Consider the following 20,972-nt stretch of genomic DNA (forward strand, 5'->3'; position numbering starts at 1 on the left):
ACCAATGTACCTGCACATGTGATGTGACAATAAAAGTGATTTGATTTGATTTGGATTTGATTTGAAGCTGGCCTTTTTAAACTAAAATTTGCAGTTCATATTCTGTTGGTAAGTTACTCAATTAATCAGCAAATTGTTCCTGCACTGAAAAGTCCCCTGAGCCTATTCATTGCTGCTCACAGTGTGTGTTACTGGGTATTGCTGCATGCTCTGGGCTTGATTTTTAGGAGGTATACTTAGCATTCGGTACCCAACTTTCATCCAGCCAGATCTGATATTAGCCAAGCTTTGACCCTCTTATCATCCTGGTAGTATTTGTCTTTTTAATTCTCCAACCAATGACCAGTATAGGTTTCCATTATCTGTTACAAGAGTTACTATCAGCCCACTGCAAAATGACTCTTGAAGTAACAATGACTGCGCATCAAGCCGTGAATTTAGAAGTGCTGTCAGATCACAAGTTGGAGGACTTTTGTTTGACATTATGTGTAAATTAAATTTTTTTGTTAGAGCCATTTCAATTTTATGCATTTCTGGCCTGAAATGGGACTTTTTTTCTTTTTCATTACAAAACTGCAGTTAATGAATGCTTCTGCTGCACACCTCAATCAGCCATTTTGATCTGAGATAAATCCCAATCAAGCACTCTAGAGAATTCCATTAGTTTGATGAGATATGAATATGGCTCCGAGCAGAAATCTGAAATAGTCTGCTGTTTTCAGACAAACCCATTAAAAGTCATTTGATCTTCTGCAGCTAATTATAGAGCCTTGTGAGCTGCTAGCTGCCTTCAGCAAACTCCACCTCCTCCATTCCCCACCTTCCCTCCAACCACTCCCCTCAGTGTTCATCACATCCCATCCTTATGTTTCATATTTAGAATCGGTGCGCTATTATTGAGGTGCTTGGAGCTGACAGGCAGGCTCTGCGGCCCAGTCATGTGAGGGCAAAGGGATTTGTCAGCCTCATACTATTTGTCATTGTGCTGATTTAGATTTGGGATCTCACCCAGACAAGTAGCAGGATACCGCAGCAGGGTTTGACGGGCCGTACACTGCAGGGAAAGGAACAGGAGGTGGCAAAGCAAGGTCAGACAGTTGACAAAAAGCGAGTAGTAGACAGGCTTGGAGATGGATGCTCCTGCTGTGAAGTATGTGCCTTCTCTATAGGGACATGACTGATTAGCTTTTGGCCTCAGCACGTCTCACTAGAGTTATAATCTTCACTAGTCTGATTGAAATCCCTTTGCTCTCCCCCTGCTGAGAGGCCGAGGGAGGGCAGAGCAGAGCTTAATGACAGATAAGCATATCTATATTACATCCATCATGTTCCCCTGGTAAAGATGGCCTCCCTTGCATTGCCTGGAGCTGCGCAGGCTAATACAGACGTGTGGGCTGTGTCTCTGCTCCACTGCTCAGGATCTGCAGGGGAGTAGGAGAGGCAGGGAGCTCTGCAATCAGAGCACAGATTCATTTAAAGTCAGCTTGGGTGGTCATGGGAGAGCGACACTGCATGCCGCGGCCAAAGTCAAACTCAGTCGCCATCCATAGCATGCCTCCAAATAGCAATCAGAGTTAGAGAGAAAAAGAATACAACTTCAGTAAGTGACGAAAAATGAATTTAATATAAAATGTAGGACTTTTAATATTTTCTTTCTCTTGAAAATCCATTTTAACATGAAATCCTCAGGGCTTATGGTACATGTAAATTTGTAATATGAGAATGATGAAGGCTGTCTCGCAGTTCATTGATGATAATGTTCCTGTGAGTAAGATTCAGACTGCTGGTCTGTCAGTGCTCCACATTTGGGAAAATGAACATTTTATATTTTGTATGATAAAATGACTTCATTTGAAAAGTTGTATTTTGTTCTCTAACTTTTGTGACAAAGTGATAGAGAGGAGTCCAATTAACTCAGATCTGGGATTTGCATTTGAACAGCAGTGCTAAAAGTCACAAACATTAAGCTGGTCAGTCTTCAAATACCTTCTGGGTGTCTTCAGGGAAAGTGCTGGAATTTTGTTGGTTGTAAAACCTCTTGGGCTGTTTCATTGTTGTTGACCAGCAACACAACCGCTTTCAGCACCACTGCGCTTGACTAATCAGTGACATTTTAGCATAGCCGACCTCTCCCTGAACTTTTCTGATCCTTTAGAAAGCATGGATGTTTTGGGGTGGTTAATCATTTAGACTTTATTTATAACCAGGTTTGTCAGCTGGAAAGGTCTCTTCTCCTGTGGGGGAGCTCCTGTAGTCAAAATGCTACCATTTGCTATTTACTGGATGTCAGAGTAAAACGGGGCAGGCTACTTGACGTTTGCATTTTTCATTTGGTTTCTTAATACTGAACCCCACAATGTTAAAACTGGCTGTGGCATCAGAGTCAAATCCCTGGTATCACTGGACAGGTCAACAACCTTCTCCTCATACACCGTGAATCTGTAAGCTGCTATCATTTCCTGTTGTCACACATTTTGGAAACATTGCTACATGCCCTTGATCTCCTCCTTTCTCCAGCAGTTTTCTGGCTGCACTCCCGCCCCAGGATGGCCTCACCGCAACTCATGGCTGCATTATAGCGAGCGAATGTGATATTTCCATGTTGCCCTTGAAGCTGCTTGCTGTCAAGGTCGGCTCATGCTGAGCGCCGTTCCCCCCGCCAGCCCTCTGATTTAGACACTACACTATGTTCTTCCTCTGCTCTCTTCTCTACTGCGCCGCACATTTTGGACAAATTGGCTATTTTATGTCTTACTTTGTTCACCAGAACAGTCCGTCCTTGTGCTTCCTTCACCCGGCTCTCCTCTCAATATACTACTCGTCAATTGCACCTCTCACCTCATAGCTGCTTTTTCCTCCTCACTTCCCCAGTTTCTCTTCTGCTTGCTCAACAATTACATGCTCATTAATTGAGGGAGTTCAGGCAGCTGAGAAAGACATCAGTGACAGGGCTGGAGGCCTTGCTGAGGTACCCTGTTACTGGTTCCTTTATTGACAAGTCTGCCTGCCTGTCTGCCAGCCTCCCTGGTTCTGAGGAGCAGCGGTGTGGTGCTGCATGCTGATGAGCATGAAGTCATCCAGCAGAAAAATGAAAAGGCAAGAGTGGGAGTGACGAAAGGAAGGAAGGAAGGATGCAAGGTAGGAAGGAAAGATCCAGTTGTGTTTTCACTCAACTTGGAGGACATGAAAAGAAGAGAAGCTAAAGAAAGTGAAGGAGCACAGGTCATTTTTCCAAAATCCCCTCTCCTCAGCATGAGAGATTAGGTGACTATGCTCTAGCAGACGAGAAGGAGGCACACTCCTGTGTCTAATCCTCCCCTTTTAAACTGCTGAGAGTGCAGTACAAAGTAGGGGAAGAGTCTGCATCCACATAAAGTGGCCTGTGGAAAACACAGGCACATAGTTCAAAACAAGCTGAGCCACGTCTAACAGTTGCCTAAGCTCCAAATCTCCCGTGAAGCCACTTCTGGAGTCCTCCCCACCACCTGCTTTTCCGTGCCTGGTTATCACTTTTAACTGAGCTATCGCTTCATAACATGACTTCAAATCCCTCACAAAAAGCCTGCATTAACTCATTAACTTGTCCGCCTTGGTGCCACTAGGCTAACCGCACACATGACACTTGCAAACACACAGCCCATCCATGTTTACTCAACTCACTGACTAAAAAGCACTTCCCACACAGGGGCTTTTAATAAATGCGCAGCCGATGGCCAGTTTAATCATGCTAATGTGTATGTTACACCGGACAGCGTGTCGGCTATTTGATCTCCACTGGTTCGCGAGAAAGAGCTGGGAGAAGAATATACAGGGGATGAAGAATCTGAAGGGAAGGGAAAACATGAGAAAATGGTAAATTTAGCAGTAAGTAACAAGAAGGAAGCAGTTGTGAGGAAAGAAACATTTTTTTTTAGTATAAATCGTATTATTAATGTTGTTATTATTACAACAGAGGAGTCTCCTGTCAAGCCAAGTATATATGCATTCTTTTGACTTAGTGGTGAGGTTAGATGTTATGTCTATTTTAGTCATAAACATCTGGCATAGTGATGTCAAGAATGTAATCCGCTCCAGGACACGTGGATCGTAAGCTGGGATAGAGAGGGCTGAGAGGGTCGCCAGCTCACATGCCTCAAAGAGGGAGTGAGACATACGGACAGAGCGGGAAAAACAGGCCGAGAGGTAAATGTATAGAGATGGCTGAGGGAAGAGGAGATAGGCTAGCAGAGAGTTGTCCAGAGCACTCAAAGTGAAAAGAGATGAAAGGAGGGGGATGAAGGATTGAAGGGATTGCTCATGCTGAGAGCTTTTAGTGGGCAGAAGAGAAGAATGGGTGATTGTGGTGACAGGAGCTCTGCAGAAGAGACAAGCATGCTCAGCATACCGCGCAGCTGTGAAGATGCTGCAATAAATTCACCTGAAAATGGACCTCAATCATCGCAGTCCTTGAGTCATTAGTGCAAAAATGAAAAGCAATTATCTTCTTCCTGGAAGAAATGGTTTAAACTCCGGTACATTACTTATGCAATCATGCACCTGTTTAGCTCGCAGCTAAGCAACAAGCTGTGGGTAAAGCCCTCGGTGTAATTATCACTTGATCGTTGCAGCACCAGACTTATTTCCAGTAATTTCTCTAACTTATTTTAATCCATATGCCAACCTTCTGTGCACAAAACATCAAGGATCTTAGACTCTGAATTTTCAGCATGTTTTGTTGTTTTTCACAAAATGATAAATTCTTAAATTCAATTACCTATTTAAAAAAAACCCAAAGTAAGAATTGTGACTCTTAAGTAGCAATCACCAATTTATAGTCTGGCGCTCTCTTTATTTCCCATTTTAAAGCTATTGTGACAGCTCATTGCTGTGCTTTACGAGCCAGCCCAGGAGAGACGCAGATCAATTTTTCATGATGGATAATTATTGAAATGGTTTTGCGATAGATGGCAGACTCTGTTTTATTCTCTAATAGTAGCATTCTTCAGCCCTGCCTCTGGCCTTCAGCACCTCTTTGTTGCTGTATTCCCTCCCCGACTTCTCTTGACAGTGATTGGACTAACAAGGAAGCTTTAGTCAGCCCCTTGCAATCACTTGACGTGTTTCTTCCCAAATTTGGCAGCATGCACTGCAAATTCTACTCCCCAAGCAGAATCAAAAGAAATTTGCTTCCTTCCTCCATCTACTGCTCCATTCACTGTGCTCGCTGCCTCCCGCTCATCCACCAGAGAAAAACCAATCTGCTCTGTATGTAGCTAATCTAACCAGGTAGGAGGGAAGACCAAATGCAATATTATGATGGTTGTGGATGGTCCTCAGGCAATGTTTGATAGGGCCGGAGAGGTGAACGGGTTGGAGAAATATTCCAGGGAGATGAATGCCGTCTGAAATCTATGTCAAGAGGGGCTGTGGTGGAAATGGCTCTTCATTTCCCTCCTGCTCTGCTCTGCTCTGCTCGCCTCGCTTCAGCAGCAGCTCCTGCCCTCACAATGAAAGAATAATAAAACGCAGGATGCAGCAGGCATCCTCATGTCAGCCATCAGTAACTGAACAAACGGGCATCTGAACAGCAGCTCAGTGTGTCTGACGTGCCACAGATAACAGCTGAGAGAAAGATGGTGTGACCACACAGCACTGACAGCACTCATGTGAGAAAATGTATTACAGGGGAAGCCTGCGTGAAGATTTAAATGGAGAGGAGTGAAAACTTTTTTCCTGTGATGTCAGAGAGTGGACACGTTAATCGTATCAGTGGCCTTTTTTTTTTTTTTTTTTTTTGTCCCTTTGGTTAACCTGTTGGACTCAGGTTATGGATACATGATGCACACTTTGCATGGACTCGTGTTTTTGTCTCTGATACACTTGGACCATCTAACCATACTGTCTAAAGGCAAATTCTACCTTTGTATTAGTTATTAGTTATCAACTCATGTATGGTGTAGAGAGTCAGACTCAGCATTTCCATGAATGTATCGATCATGTTCATGTGTACAGTAAAGAAACAGGTTGATTTGCAGCAATGCACAATGCAGCCCTGTTATCGATTTCAGTTTGCCAGCACAGCTGGGGGTACTAACACTGTGGGCGTTGGCGATAAAAATTTAAAAAACCCACAAAAATTCATCCTGCATTCAGAAGGCCTTTCACCACGGATTCCCAAATGAATGCAGTGATAGGATAAAATCATCACAGCTGTGAGAACTTCTACAAACCCTTGGCAGTATTTTCTAATCTCAGAGGCACTCAAAGTCTTAGATCTGTTTCTTTAGCCATTTTCCCACATGAACACAGACAATATCAGGAGAATGAAGTCAGCACTTTGTCTAAAGTTGTCCTTTCTCACCTGTAGCACAGAGCAGAAGATAGATCGCTGCAAATAGATTTTCACTACTGCAATTACTTTGATTTAGTTGAGAGGGCTCCCTAGAAAGAGCGTGCAGGAGGCAACACACATCATGTCTTCTTGAACCACATGATTAGCTTTAGATAGCTGGCAGGATAACACCACAGAGTTTGACGCTGCTTATATTTCCATCCATCCACCTCCCCATATCCACTTAAGGGTTACAGGAGGGTGGAGCTTACTCCAGCTGCCATAGACCTGAGGAAAATGGACACAGAAACGGGGAAAACCCTGACTGTTTTGCAACCTTATTTCCCACAATCCTTCACCCAACCAGTTGGTGCATTCAAACCCAGGACCTTCTTGCTGTGAGGCTAACCACTATGCCACCATGCTGCCTACTCCCTATATTTATTGATGAAATGATGATGTAAATATCACACAGCTCTTACACTACCTACAATAACATCAGGTAACTCACTATATAAACCCACGTTACCTGCTTGTCCTGTAAACATGCCATTGCAGACTGGAATCACTTTGAATACCTTATTTGCAATGTAAATGTCACAGAAGCAGGTTTTTACCTGTTTTAATCAGCTTTCTGGTAGAATTCTTTATCAAGCGAATGAACCTTTAAATCTGTTTCACCGTTGTAATCCCACTCTGAGCTCACTGTTGTAACACTTCATCGAATGAAATGCAGTCCTAATGAGGATCGTTTCTCTTGACAAAACAACCGACTCTCATCAAGTTTGTGAGTGTTTATTTTTTTTCTCTGAATGAGCTCCATTGGTCAGGGCGAGCCTGCAAGACAAGACCCCACTGGCCCACCAACTGGAGCTGCATATAAATAGCCCAGACGCACCTTCTCCCCAGCGAAAAGACTGGAATGAAAAAAGTACTTTGCTCTAATTAACAGTGTTTTTTTTTTCTTTCCTCTTGGCCTAGTATCTCTCCACTTGCCTACATTTACATTTACATGGCAGCCTTTTAGTCGGCTCTTGTGTCCACAACCTCTTAAAATGAGACGTAGCATAATTACAAGGTAATGATAACAAGGAGCATACAGTTAGGAGTGCAGAGATGAGAGTGACAGCACGCAGGCAATATTCTTGTGACAATACGGTGATCCTTTAAGAGAGCAGAGGAGAGGAAAACAAACATGAGTGAAGTAGATGTCAGCCTTCTTTTTTTGTTAGAGCAGTTTATAGCAAGCAAAGGAGGGGAATAAAGAGAGATGGCATTTGTATGATTGAGCAGTGAGAGGCTGCCATGAAGTTCATCTTGACGAGATGCATTTTCAGGCTTTGACTGAAAATGTGAAGTGACTATGAAGGCCTACTAATAGGGTCCCAGCTGCTTGACAGTGCTACATTTGGAAATGATATTGAGTGACTGTATATATTAGGAAGCTGCAAAAATGGTCAGAGTACCAGCTAAATCTTAAAATTGGCTGCTAAGCATACAGAGTCTGGGTGAAGCAATGTGGTGATGCTTTTATGAAAGTCAGCCCGCCTGGGATCTTTTTAACTCTGTGAAAAGTTTAAAGCAGACTGCATTCAGACACAATGTGAATTTGAATTTGCTCTCACTTTGATGGCTGAAGCGATTTTGCAGTCATCGGCTTTTCACCACAAAAAGCCAACAGACAAATACTCTGACTTGCAGGTCCTCCATTTTCACACATGTTCGTCCAGACTAATTTAGTTTCATTCCTGTCAGGGAATCGTACATCAGCATGGAAAGATTTAAAAACATTCTCAACTGGAATGAACATCTGGTAAAAGTCAGATCTTTATTTGCATCCAAATATGTTTTTCCACTTAAATCACCACATTTGTGGGCAGCTTGGAGGTTTGACAGGTGGTGGTAATGATGTTTTTGGTAAAGTTAATGAGCTAGTTATTCTTCCTTATTTGTATTTGCAACAGCCATTTAATTTAAAATACACCCCAGTACCCCCACGATCCTGAATTGGATAAGCAAAAGGTGGGTGGATGTTTGCTAATATATGTGAATGTAGTCAAACTCAGCCCTGTTTTGCAACCTTATTTCCCATAATCCTTCACCTCTAAATCGTTTCACATATTGCAGAAATAGTATAACTACACTGTAAACTTGAATAAACACTGACTTTCCCACTGATGCTGCAGTTTTACCTAGAAATTTCTTTTTATATGATAAATAGCAGTGCAGTATATTCAGCACCTGACACAATCCTATACAGCTGTTGCATCGCTTCATTTTGAAGTGCTTGAATTATCAAATCCATTTGTATTTACACCTACTTGTGCTCTAAATGGGCTCTCCTCACAGTTTGACTTGCAGTATCTCAACATCATGACCTCTCATGCTAGAACTATAATAAAAACATTGAAAACACTAAAAAAAAAAAAAACCTAAATTCCTACCTTTTGCCTGTTTTAGGTGATTTATTCTTCTTCAGTTACCCAGATGGTGTTGATATGAGTGTTTAGTAATTTATCTGTTGTTGCAGCATCACTGTATCTTGTAACAGTGCTATCATGGGCAACATATTGTGACATCTCTAATTTATAAACTGCTTTTATTCGAGTCAGGATAGTTTGGGATTCATTTGTCTTGACAAATTGATCTTTGTCCCTCTAGCGCTACCATATACTAAATGTAGAAGATTGATGTGGTTACTATGACATCACCAATTGTTTTTAAGGCTTGGAGTTTTTTGCACTTCCACCCTGGCTTTTTTTAAGCCCCCGATGTTGCCACTTGACCATTACTAATAATAACTAATAACTCAGCTAAGATCAATCACTTCATATGTTTGTTTTTTTTACCTCTTGAAGTCACAGTGTATGTGGCATGCAGTTGTCCTGAAACTCTAGCACTGTTTAGTATTTATCTCCCCTGATCAGGATTCCTCCCATAAGTCAAGCCGTGACTCACTGTCTGGTAAGTATTTTAGAAGGAACCAGCAGCAGTTGGTGCAGTATCTGCTTGTGGCATTGCTGAACAGACTGACGCACACTGCCATGGCAATGAGTGCACTTTTTTTTTGTTTTGTTCAGGAGAGTCCCGAGCACAGACATAGCTTTGTTTACTGTACGTCTGCTCTGTATATGTGTGAACGCCAGGGAAAATGCGCAAAATCCTATAGAGCTGAGGGTCATTTTCATGTTTGCACACAAGGACAGAGTGTTGCTGAATGCACCAAACGGGGCAGAGCAGCTGTTATTGTTGTGTTATCCCCAGTGCCACTCACTCAGCCTTCGCAGCTCTTCTCCCTCTCTGCCACACTGGCTCATATGCCAGTCTTTTGTAACTGTGGCCTCATTCCCTCTTTATCCATTATTTTTTTTCTCTTTTTTTTTTCTGAACCACCCTCTTTTGTCTCTGTCCTGTCGTTCTGTCGCTTCTAATGATCTGTCTCCCTGCTTTCTTCTCCTCGCTCTCCCCTGCTCCACTTCTTCAATCTTTCACCCCATCATTTTCTCCCCTCTTTCTCTTTCTCCTTCTTTTCTTCTCTCTTTCCTCTTGCAGACCCAATGTTCTTCTGTGTGAATAGCTGGGATGCTTTTGTAGATCGTTTCCATAGTGACGAGACATTTGAACAAGTCGTTATTCACGTCCGTTTGCTGTAAGCTGGAGAGAGGCCATGTTATCTCCCCCTGGCATACAGGCAGACCCGCGCAGCTCAGTCACCACAACTGTTAGCCTGTAACCAGCGAAGTGCGCGTGCTTTAGCTGGAGTTTAATTACAAAAGAGTCTCATTGATGTTTATCTCCGTTAATCAAGCATATCAGCCTTACAGAGCAGGAGATCCGAGTTTCAGCTCAAATCTGGCTCGTTTCAGGAACTGTTAACTTTGTTTTAACATAGAACATGTGGAAGATTAACACCAGTGAACACTTTACTTTGCAGTTAAAAAATAACTTTAAAGTGTTTTGCTATAGTCCACAAAATCTTGGAAGTTGAGTACATCTTAGACCCCTCAAAGTTCTTATCAGTATAAAATATGATGTCATCATGTTTCCAAGCAAACACTCACCAATGAGCCATTAAAATGACACATTTGTAGCAACATATTATTTTAATTTCCCAATAAAAAAATTTATATCCAGAAAACTTGAATATTATGACGGGATATATTATGATCATGATGCCTGGTAGCCACCTACCAATAGACTAAAAATAACGTTGATATAGTAGAGCAGTGTTGCAGAAGGAAAACGGCTCTACTATATCAATGTGGTTTTCACACCCATATTTATTTTCTGTTTATTAATGTAACAAATGTGTAGTAACCCCCTATTTTTGCTAATATTTCATATTTTGGAGAGTATCGCACTCTGAGCAAAATCACTCATGTTGGTCAAAGAGAAGGGTACACTTTGGTCCTCAGTCCATTGCAGAGCTAAAGGCCAATTTAGAACCTCCAGTAAACCTAGCATGGATGTCTTTGGTCCGTGGGACCAAACCAGAGTTCTCAGAAGATCCACACATGCACACTCAAACATGAAAACATACACATCCCAGATGCAAAGCTAGCAGCCAGTCAGACTGCTCAAAATCAGAACCTAACAACTGATTTTGTTAACAACCTAACAACTACCAGAAGGTTCTGAGTTTGAACGTGCTGATCACCTGGGGTTTTTGTGTAGAGTTTGCATGTTGTCCCGTTCCCTGTGTGGGTTTTTTCCTGTGTTCCACTTTCCTCCCACAGTCCAAAGACATGAATGTTATGGTATTCGGTGGCTTTTTGTGGGAATAACCAAGTTGTTTTTTTTTGTTTTTTTTTTTGTTTGTTTTTTCTTCTTTTTTTTTGTTTTTTTTATAAAGGATCCAATTCGAATTTCAGCAAGATAAAGGTCAGCAAGCACAAAACCGTCATCTAGGCCTTTTTTTTCCCCCCTCTTTTTTTTTTTATTTTTATCTCAACGCACATGAACCACATTTCTTCAACCTACTTTTACTCCTGTCTCACAGTTTAAAAAAAAAAAATACTGGGTTAAGTAGTGATTTTAAACTGACTGTAGATGTGAGTCTGTCTCTGTCTTAACCTTGTGCTGAACATATCCGGGCGGAAAGGCTCAGTCATAGTTGGACAAGCTGTTAGGAAATTGGATTGATGATACATCTTGAGTCAGAAAGGTAAAAATTTCCTTATTGCATCTCACTGAGATCAATCATCCTTTGAACTCTCCTTAATTGATCAACTCATTGTCAAATTTGAATCATTTTCCTGGCTCGAGAAATGAAATGCATATGGTTACACGACTGTATTTTTACTCTTCCACACTTTGAAGCAGTCCCACACAGTCTCATTATCAATGGCATGTTCAATCAAGCACAGGTGGAGCATAGAGAATTACTAATAAGCTGACTGTCTTATCTGAGGCTGGGGTTGGGGTTGGTGTGTCATGGATAATTCAAGGGTGTGGTAAGAGTATTTTTCCGCTCCCATGTGACAGTTTGAAGGAGAAGGAAGAGACTTTTCTCTCACGTCCGGTTCAGTCTGGCTGTGAATGATGGGAGGTTAATGAACCATACAGAGGTGACCGCTAGTGATTAGAAGCATTATGTTCGGTCCTCTGTGAAGCATCTCCCTGTCACCTTAAACTCTAACAAACACCGAAAGACACACTCAAGAGAAAAAAAAACTTTCCTTGAAAACAATTGTACTTTAGTTTTTTTGTTTTCAAAGTATTTTTTGACTTTTTCAATGTTGAAGAAGAACAAATTGAAATATTTTTCACAAAAATTGTTCTTTTTTTTCACTCGCTCAAACACATACAGACTTTGTAGTTGGACAAAAGGACACTCATAGAGGAAGATCACAGTGAGTAATGTTTCTGTGTAAGGAGGAGGAAGCAGAAGTGCAACTTTCACATGTTTAGGTTTTGACTTTAGAGGGGAGAATGTCATTAACTGGAATCAACTGTTCCCTGAAATGTAAATGCATTTTTTGCACTGTTGGTTTGGGGCAGTGACTCATAGGGCATTTCCTTCTAGGGTAGTCTCAGGACACTTTAGATGGTGAAGACAAAAGGCCATTTTGCTCAGACAGAGGAGCTAATTTGCATTGCAGTGAGGGGTTGCCCTTTGGATTCCAATTCTACAAACATGACACCTTTTTCCTTTTGTTATTCAGCTTTTACTGTCTACCCTTTGAGGGTGGGAGGTGGCAGAGGTGTTTGGTCAGTAGGAAAATGTCACTGTCGCAGTGCTGCTGAAAGTCTCTCCCCCCCTCTCTCATCTGTTATCTGTTGTTAGTGAGTTGTTTGTGTAGTGATGGTGCCAGTGGCTCACGCCCAGCCTTCCCATGGGCTTCACGACTGGCAGGAATCACAGCTACGTGCGTGTGTGTGTGTGTGTGTGTGTGTGTGTGTGTGTGTGTGTGTGTGTGTGTGTGTGGGAAATATAAATGTTACGTTCTTAATGAAAGTAGTTAGCTTATATATATATATATATTGATTTTGATTCCGTGGTTTACACTTCTCATAAAAAACAATTTCCTGTGTTTCTTATTGAATTAAACGTTTGGCAAAACATGACCATAAGACCGAGGGGAAATAGTTGCCAGCTTTTCGGTATAAATAATCAGTAAATTCCAGATAATAAATCAAAGTTTTGTCATTTGTTTTTAATCCCTGAACTGTCACCCACTTCCTGTTAAGTTGTCATATCCATTTTAATAATGTTTTCCTAATCTCAGACTTACTCCTCATGTATTCAGTTTCCTCTAAGCTGCCAACAGTAATTCCTATAACACATGTCATTATTTCTTTTTTATTGTGATAGTCACCTTACTCCAACACAGTGGGCTCAGGTAAACAGCTTAACCCCCCTTTTCTTTGCACACATTAAGCTCATAATCTAAATAGGCAAAACGTAAGCAGAGGCTGAATGCTCCTCCATACTTCAAATCACTGTCGGCATGAACACGTCTGTGTCCGTTACATTGATTCTTGTCTCGGTCCACAGCGGCACCCAAAGTGAATCGAATGAAGCGCTTTGTTTGGAAAAATATCTGCGTTTATGTCACCGCTGAAATTTCGATCTGTGCAGCATAAGTTGCTCCGTCGATACTTAAACGAGATAAAAATGCCAAAGTCTGTCTCCTTCCTCTTTTCTTCGAGCTAACATTATCCACAGATCCGTCTGTACGACTGAAATTCTCTGAAAATGTTTTCTTTTCATTAGTCGTGTTCATGGGGGTGTTTTCATGTCTAAATCTGGACACCGAGCAAAGTATTTATTGATCAGTGACTCAAACCACTGCATATTGTTTAAAGGGAAATGAATTATGTTTGCCTTTCAAAGAAAATGCAGTTACAGAAGCAACAAACTAAAGAAACAATAAACAAGCCATACTAACGGCTGCTATAGAAACTAATACAGAAGTGCTTTAATTGCTCCCCCACACATATTAGCACAATGAAACAATGGCTGCTCAGTCACACATTTTACTGCAAGCAATAAGACATCTCAAATCAATATTACATTTATTATGTTCCTGTATATTGTCCATGTAGGTTTTCCTCCTGTACATGTGAGTGCAGCTTTCTCACTACTGCATATCTTGTTTAAGTATTAAGTCACCAGAGGGAAGGATTATGTGGATTAACGATGCCAGGCATTTCTCTGCAGAGTCACATGGACGCTAAGCATTCTGTGAACATGAGAAATCCTGACTGGTGCCTCGTACTGGAGCTGCTTTTAAAAGGGGGCCAGACTGTGAGAATGGCTTCACCATACCTCTGCCAAAATTAGACCGGTTGCCACCGCTCAGTGAGGCCTGAAAAGTTTATAGAACAGTTGACACTGGAGCTGACTGCAGTGTAGCTGTTTTTATGCACAACATGGGCAGATTACCAGAAACTGTTTACGAGAGAAGCCAGGCTCCACCGTTTATTCGACTGTCTGGTCACGGAGGAAATTTGTGTACAGTTTGTTTTGGCACGTTCAGAGTTTGCACCTCTGTGACTGCTTTGGTGGATCACCTCTGAGGTGCGAACCCTGCTGTTTTGAAAATTATGACTCTTATGTATTCATCTCCCCTTTCCCACTGTTCTCTCAGTGTGTGTCCCGAGCTCACACGCTTTTCATGCATACTGGCCTGACAGGTCAACCTGAGACCACACAACCACACACATACACATAGATTGGATTAGCTTCTTCTGGATTTTGCCCAGATGCTGTGTGGTAGGTCATGTAATAATTGACCCGCACTGGTCCTGCAGGGGCTTACTGAAGCCTCATTAAGGAATGTTTCTTTCTCTTTTCTTTTTTGGGGGGATGTTTTTGTGCCAGCTGTCTTAGCTACACCTTCCTTATTCTCTTATTTCTGCACACAATCTGCATTGTTACCGATATCGGGCTTTATTTAGTCCTTTTCAGAGCTTGCATGGAAAATCATTTTCTCCCTTTCATATCAAACAGTGGGAAAATGTCTTCCACAGACTTGATAATGGCCTGAACTTCAATAATCCATCTCAGTAAATGTAAAGCGTTAATCCATTTAGACCGTTTCTGTGACTTGTTGTTATTTCATTTCATGTCATGTCGATTATTTTCAGCATTTCTTGTCATTACATGATAGAAATAGTGGGGCGAAACAGGAAATGTTGGTAAAAAGAGAAGGGAAATGACACAGAGCAAAGAAAATCACCATCAATTATCTTCTAATGACTTATCCTCTGGAGGACAGTTTTTCAGGGCTTTCAGCGAAGACAATGGATGTCTTTATGTCTTTTCCGATATGCCACAAGTAAGTGCTTATGAATTCAGATACATTTTAAAATGCTACATCATGCATCATTATCAGAAAACACCCGATCATCCTTATTTTCTTCTCCACAGTCCCCGTAGAGAGCATGCTTCTGGTCCCAAAATCTTGTCCCTTGCATATTTATGTTGATTAATCTTTTACAGAGATTTCACTGCACTTAGGTTCAGCATTTACCTTGTAAATATATTATTTTGAAGCAAAAAGAGAATTAGAAGTGTTTCTCTGTTTCTTTATATGTATGTAACAATACAGCAATAAATAAGTCAAATGTGTACATTATGTATAGCAAACAGTGGTTTAATGTAGACTAGATATAGATGCTTTAACTCGCTCATGTTTTACCCTTCAAACGACAAACACTCTGTTTGTGTAGCTTGGTTCTTAGAGGGCCAGGCTCTAATATCTGTGGTATATTTATCTGTTACGGGAATAAAAAGGAGCATTGTTTGTGTGTTCATTCAGTGTTTCATGCGTTACAGCACAACATGCCCTGCCATGTCTTAGCTTGTTTTATGTGGAACTTGGCTCGGCTCTCAGAGCAGACCAATAAAACATGTTTGTGTGTAGGAGGCGGACTGGGAAAGCGGTGGCACACACACTGGTGTGTGTTTGGAGTAAAGAGTGAAAACGAGCTGAATGATCCTCAACCCACACAGCTTTTGACAAGCGCCTGTCTCTCCTGCGTTCACGCCACCTTCTTTATTGCATTACAGTCTGCGTTGACTTGAGAATAATATTTGAAGCTAGGATATAAGCCAATCGGCGCATGTTTCCTGCTGCTGTTTACCCAATTTGCCTGAGCTTTCCTCTGTCTCACCGCCTCTCCCTTTTTCCAGCTTCCACTCCCTCTCGCCGTCTTTTGTCTTCCCTCTCGCTGAGCTTACGCACAGGAGCAGGTGTTCACACTTACACGGTATAACATCTCACGGTGAGTCAGTAATGAGAGATGAGAGGGCTCGATGACTTTTTAGGCGCGGTGGTTTATTTGTCCGTGAGGTGTGTGCCTCAGCAGTTAAAATTACATTCAGATTGTTTTTGCATTTTAGTAGCATAGAGACACACACACACACACACACACACACACACACACACACACACACACGGGGAGTAACGCATGACAAAGAAAATATTTTGTATCGAAGCATATTTCTGTATGCCAACAAAATCTCAAAAGACAGCATGATTTTCAGTGCAATCCAACGCTCCCGTTTGCTCTTCAAAATATGCTGAAGGCTCAGCTTTTTTTAATCCCACTTATTAATCTATTATTTCATGTCTCCAGGCAATCTAATCTGCTTTTTCTGTTTGCATAAAGCCTTCAGGTCTAGCGAGCTGAATTAGCAATAACATTACATGAGGATTTTTTTTACACCCTGATCATAAATATCAGCAAAAATAATTGACAGTCAAAGGGCTGCTGTACTGTAAAAATTAAAAAATGAAATAGTGGCCTGATCTTCTATTTCATGTTGAATCACATCGAGATTGAAGAACGTAATTAAATATTATTGCATATAACCTCCATTTCGCTGGCCCTCGTGGGTTGACAGAGCACATCGTTCTTGAATGACATAAAGAACTGGAACAATGACACTCCAGTTGTGTGCTTGACTGCTCTGGAAATGACATTCAGATGAGCGACTGTCCAAGGCTGAGTCGCAACCAAACAAAAATTGTCTGTTTCAAAGTTGGACCAAAATGTGCGACATGTTGAATCAAGAACAAAGGAATCTACGTCTCCTGTAGCAGTGTGCATTTCGCCGTGTGTTTTCTAAAGGTGACACGGATAAGACAGGAACCACAAAGGAGCTAGTTTTCTGTGTGTGTCACTTCTCGCGCTCTCAGATGCCCTCCATTGCACTGCTCTTTGTGCAGGTCTGGCTCCTAAACTGGCATGTGACTGCAGATTTACCACAGTGGTATTAACTGCCTCCACTCTTCCTACAGTGCTATTGTTGTCTTTGAAGAATTAAATATAAAGCGGGAGTCAAAGGGGTGTCGAGACACACCCAACACTTGTTTTTCAACGGCAACCTTGTAGTTGTAGTCAGGCTGTCACTATCCCCTCTACACCTCTCTGCTCCTGAGGCACTCTGAGAATACCTGAGAAAGCAGGTGGAGAGCAAACAGGCTTTAATTTTTTGTTCAGGTCAATCCTTGCTAGTTGCTGTCTTTTCAACAATTAACAGTTTGTTGGATTTAACAGCGTAAAAATATACATAGTTCACCATGCAAAGTCTACAAAATTTTTCAAATAGAAGAATTTGTTAGGCCAGGAGGTAAAACATTATTATATGTGTGTATAAGTACACAAAGTGGAAGTAAATTCAAAGAAAAGAAAATGTATATAGTAGGGGTGCAACGATACACAAAATTCACGGTTTGGTTCGATACTTTGGTGTCACGGTTCGATATTTTTTCGATACAAAAATGTTCATGCCTTTTTAATTTGTCATTTATTAAAATTATAAATATATATTTTAACTCAAAAGTACAGTTTTTAAATTTAATGTTGCTGAAACAACAAAAGTAATAAAAAAATAAATCATCTGATTGAGGAATCACTCATCTTTGGAAAAGAGAGTTTATTACAGAGAAATGGCTCTTTCCAAAATAAAAGCTATACTATACGCTTCTTCTGGGCTATATTCTCAGCAGCATATTGTAGCGGGTCAGGGCTGTTCGGGGTTCTGTTTGTACAGTTATGTTTTGTTTATGTTGCCATAGTGACGGGTGACGCCCTCTCGCTGCGACGGTGTGTCCTTCCGGGGTCAGAGGGCGCCCTGTGTGGTGTGTTGTTGTTGCTGTGCGGTTGCCGCGCTGAGCAGTTAGCTAGCGGCAGTGTTCTTCTGCAGATGTCAATAAACGGCTGTGCTCCCTGGCTAGCTCACGGGAAGCAAGACCAAACGACACCTCCGTCTCCTCGTTGTCTGAGCTCGCCACATTGGTGTCAGAAGTGGGATGATGGTGGCACCCCATGTTCTGACCCGAGTGACTTTTCCCCCGCCGGTCGTGACCGGCCGGTGCGCCAAAAGAAGGCAGCTGGACATTTGCAGGACTTTGTGTGGGGTAATGGGGTCGTCGGGGACGACTGACCCCTTAGGTGGGGGCTATGTAGCGGGTCAGGGCTGTTCGGGGTTCTGTTTGTACAGTTATGTTTTGTTTATGTTGCCATAGTGACGGGTGACGCCTTCTCGCTGCGACGGTGTGTCCTTCCGGGGTCAGAGGGCGCTCTGTGTGTTGTTGTTGCTGTGCGGTTGCCGCGCTGAGCAGTTAGCTAGCAGCAGTGTTCTTCTGCAGATGTCAATAAACGGCTGTGCTAGCTCACGGGAAGCAAGACCAAACGATACCTCCGTCTCCTCATTGTCTGAGCTCGCCACAATATTAAACATATCAGGTCCCCATAAGGAGAATCATGTGCTAACGGCTGTCTAAATGACTCGGGTAAAGTTTGTAGCATGCATGCTTGTTGTTTTTGTCTGCTTCCACTTGTCTTTGCACTAGGATGATGTCGGCGTAAATGTGCAGTCATATTCGTTGTGTTCCCACTAGTGCTGTCAGCGTTAATCTCGTTGAAATGACGTTAACGCCACAACACGGCAAATCTCCGTTAACGAGCTATCCTGCGTGGGGCTAGACGGCCAACACGTTAATGAGCTAACTGCGCTAACACACTAGCTCCCACCCATGTAATTGAGCATTGCGTGGCACATCCAACATACTGTTTTACTTTAGTCCATGACGCGCTTACCTTCAGGGTCATACGTCACATGAAAACCAAAATAATTCCAAACGCCAGATCTGAATGAGGGTGGGGGAGGTTCAATTTGCCATGTTGCAAGGAGAGCTTAACTTCTGTCTCGCTAGCTTGCCCTGCGCTCTTCCTTCTGACTATGCTGTCTGTGTTGAGCGCTCAGTGGATCTGCGCTCGACAGTGCAGCCTAGGCGGAGTAGTCGAACGCAGATTCACTGAGCGCTCCACACAGACAGCATCGTCAGAAGGAAAGTTGATAAAATAAATTACAAATGTTGTATTGTTCGATACATATGCACCGAACCGAAAGCACTGTATCGAACGGTTCAATATCGATACGAATATCGTTGCACCCCTAGTATATAGTATACAGTACTGTATTTGTTTTTGTAAGCCTCTATCTAGCTACAGTTCAATAACTGTAATAATAACATAAATCTTAGTGTTCAGTTTTTAACTGTTTGAGATTTGCTGCCATTTTATTCCTTGTTTGATTGCCTATTTTAGTTCAGAGAGGGAGTATTGGAGCAGGGTAAAGGCATAATCAGGTAGTCTGTGTGGACGGACATGTTTTGAGGATGTGCTTGTTGCTAAATGTGCACGTGTATACTTATGTAGGTATGTGTTGGGCTGGAGCTTTATTCAGTTGATGTGTGTTTGTCTGTGTGCAAGCAGACTGAGCTCTGGTTAACTCTGCAGCTCATCACGCAGCACAGCCAACTGCTGATTACACAGCACTTGTTTTGTCCTCACTCTACTCTGTTCTGCATCCATTGTCAGCCTGGGAGCCTGCACAGAATTAAACAGAGAGCTTTGTCTAACACGCTGTTACTCAAGCGTTGCTCTTCAGCTGTTTTGTCCTTGGCTCAGTGCTACAGCGGCGACACCTCTGCCCACATCTTCTCTGTGTTGAGAACCCAGCAAATGGTCAGAAATGTGTTGCCGCTCATTGCCTTGATCTCTCTCTGGGGCTGAAGCGTGTTTACTCAGTCTGATGATATTATGACAATCAAGAGGGCATCAGTTCTGTTCCACTCCCTGTCTGGAGACTCCCTAGTGTCTGCTTTGGGACAGTTTGGCATGCAGACCTACATCGCTTCACTGATTAATATGAGATGCCTGTGCAGTAGCACCACTAGCATCACGTGAACATTAGCAGGATGTGACTTATTGTTTCAATGAGGAGCCGATGACACGACTGATGCTAAACACACACCGAGCCACATGAAAGCCAATTGTGCAACAGATTACTGCACAGTAGCTTTGAATGTGTCCATTTGATATCATAAGAGCTGTTTAGTTATCAAATGAAGGACATGCATCTGGGTGTTTGTGCTTCCTGCTTGCTTAAAGAGGAACTACAGTATATTGTTTAGGAAATCATAACAGAGAAGAGTATACAAAGATAGCAGAAGCTAACAGTTAAGATCAAAGGGTGTGCAAGTAAACAAAGATGGGAAATGGCGTTAGAAGAAAGAAATATTATGGATATATTTCCAGAATATCTTGAAAAACCTGCTTATCTTGTTCTAATATGTCTGCACAGCTGACCTGATGATGCAGAGTTTGTGGATTGTTTACTCTGAAGAATAAATGATCTCTACTTTGTAGAAAGACTTTGGTCCCGGGAGGTCTAGACAATCAAAGCTCTGCCTTCAACTAGGAATGTCCTGGTTTGTGAGGCGTGACGGACTGCAGTTTTTTTTCCCCGTCTGATCTCCTGCTCTCTGTGTGAAGCCTCTTAGTTACTCAGTGCACATCAGAGCTAAAAATGTTGTGCACAAATCCAATCAAACCTCCACTTGTTTAACCATCCACCCTGCCAAATATTCCCCAGGTGCAATTAATTTGTCTCCTGTCTGAATCCCTCTGCTCTCTCAGCACTGCAGCAGAGAGTTGGCAGCAGCCAAGACATGCAATACTTCATGTCTTATAAGTTCTGTATTACAGCACATAATCCGAATCTGGTTTATCCGATCAGACTCCATAATGCAGAATGGTGTTTATGAGAGATGGGAGTGGGGCAGACAGCTTCTCAAGTCTGTCAACCATCTTATTCCCCAGCTTTTATGGGCTTTATGATGACTGAGTGTTTTAACCCTTA

At 42.1% G+C, this 20,972-nt stretch overlaps 1 protein-coding gene across 9 annotated transcripts in view; it reads left to right on the plus strand.

Annotated features, from left to right (window-relative positions):
• aplp2 (amyloid beta (A4) precursor-like protein 2) overlaps positions 1–20,972 on the plus strand; it is a 52,929-nt gene that overhangs the window by 8,060 nt on the left and 23,897 nt on the right. The gene's annotated exons all lie outside the window — the stretch shown is intronic.

The sequence above is a fragment of the Haplochromis burtoni genome, unplaced genomic scaffold (genome assembly GCF_018398535.1).
Source record: "Haplochromis burtoni strain Fernald_Lab_line unplaced genomic scaffold, NCSU_Asbu1 Contig_36, whole genome shotgun sequence".
NCBI lineage: Eukaryota > Metazoa > Chordata > Actinopteri > Cichliformes > Cichlidae > Haplochromis > Haplochromis burtoni.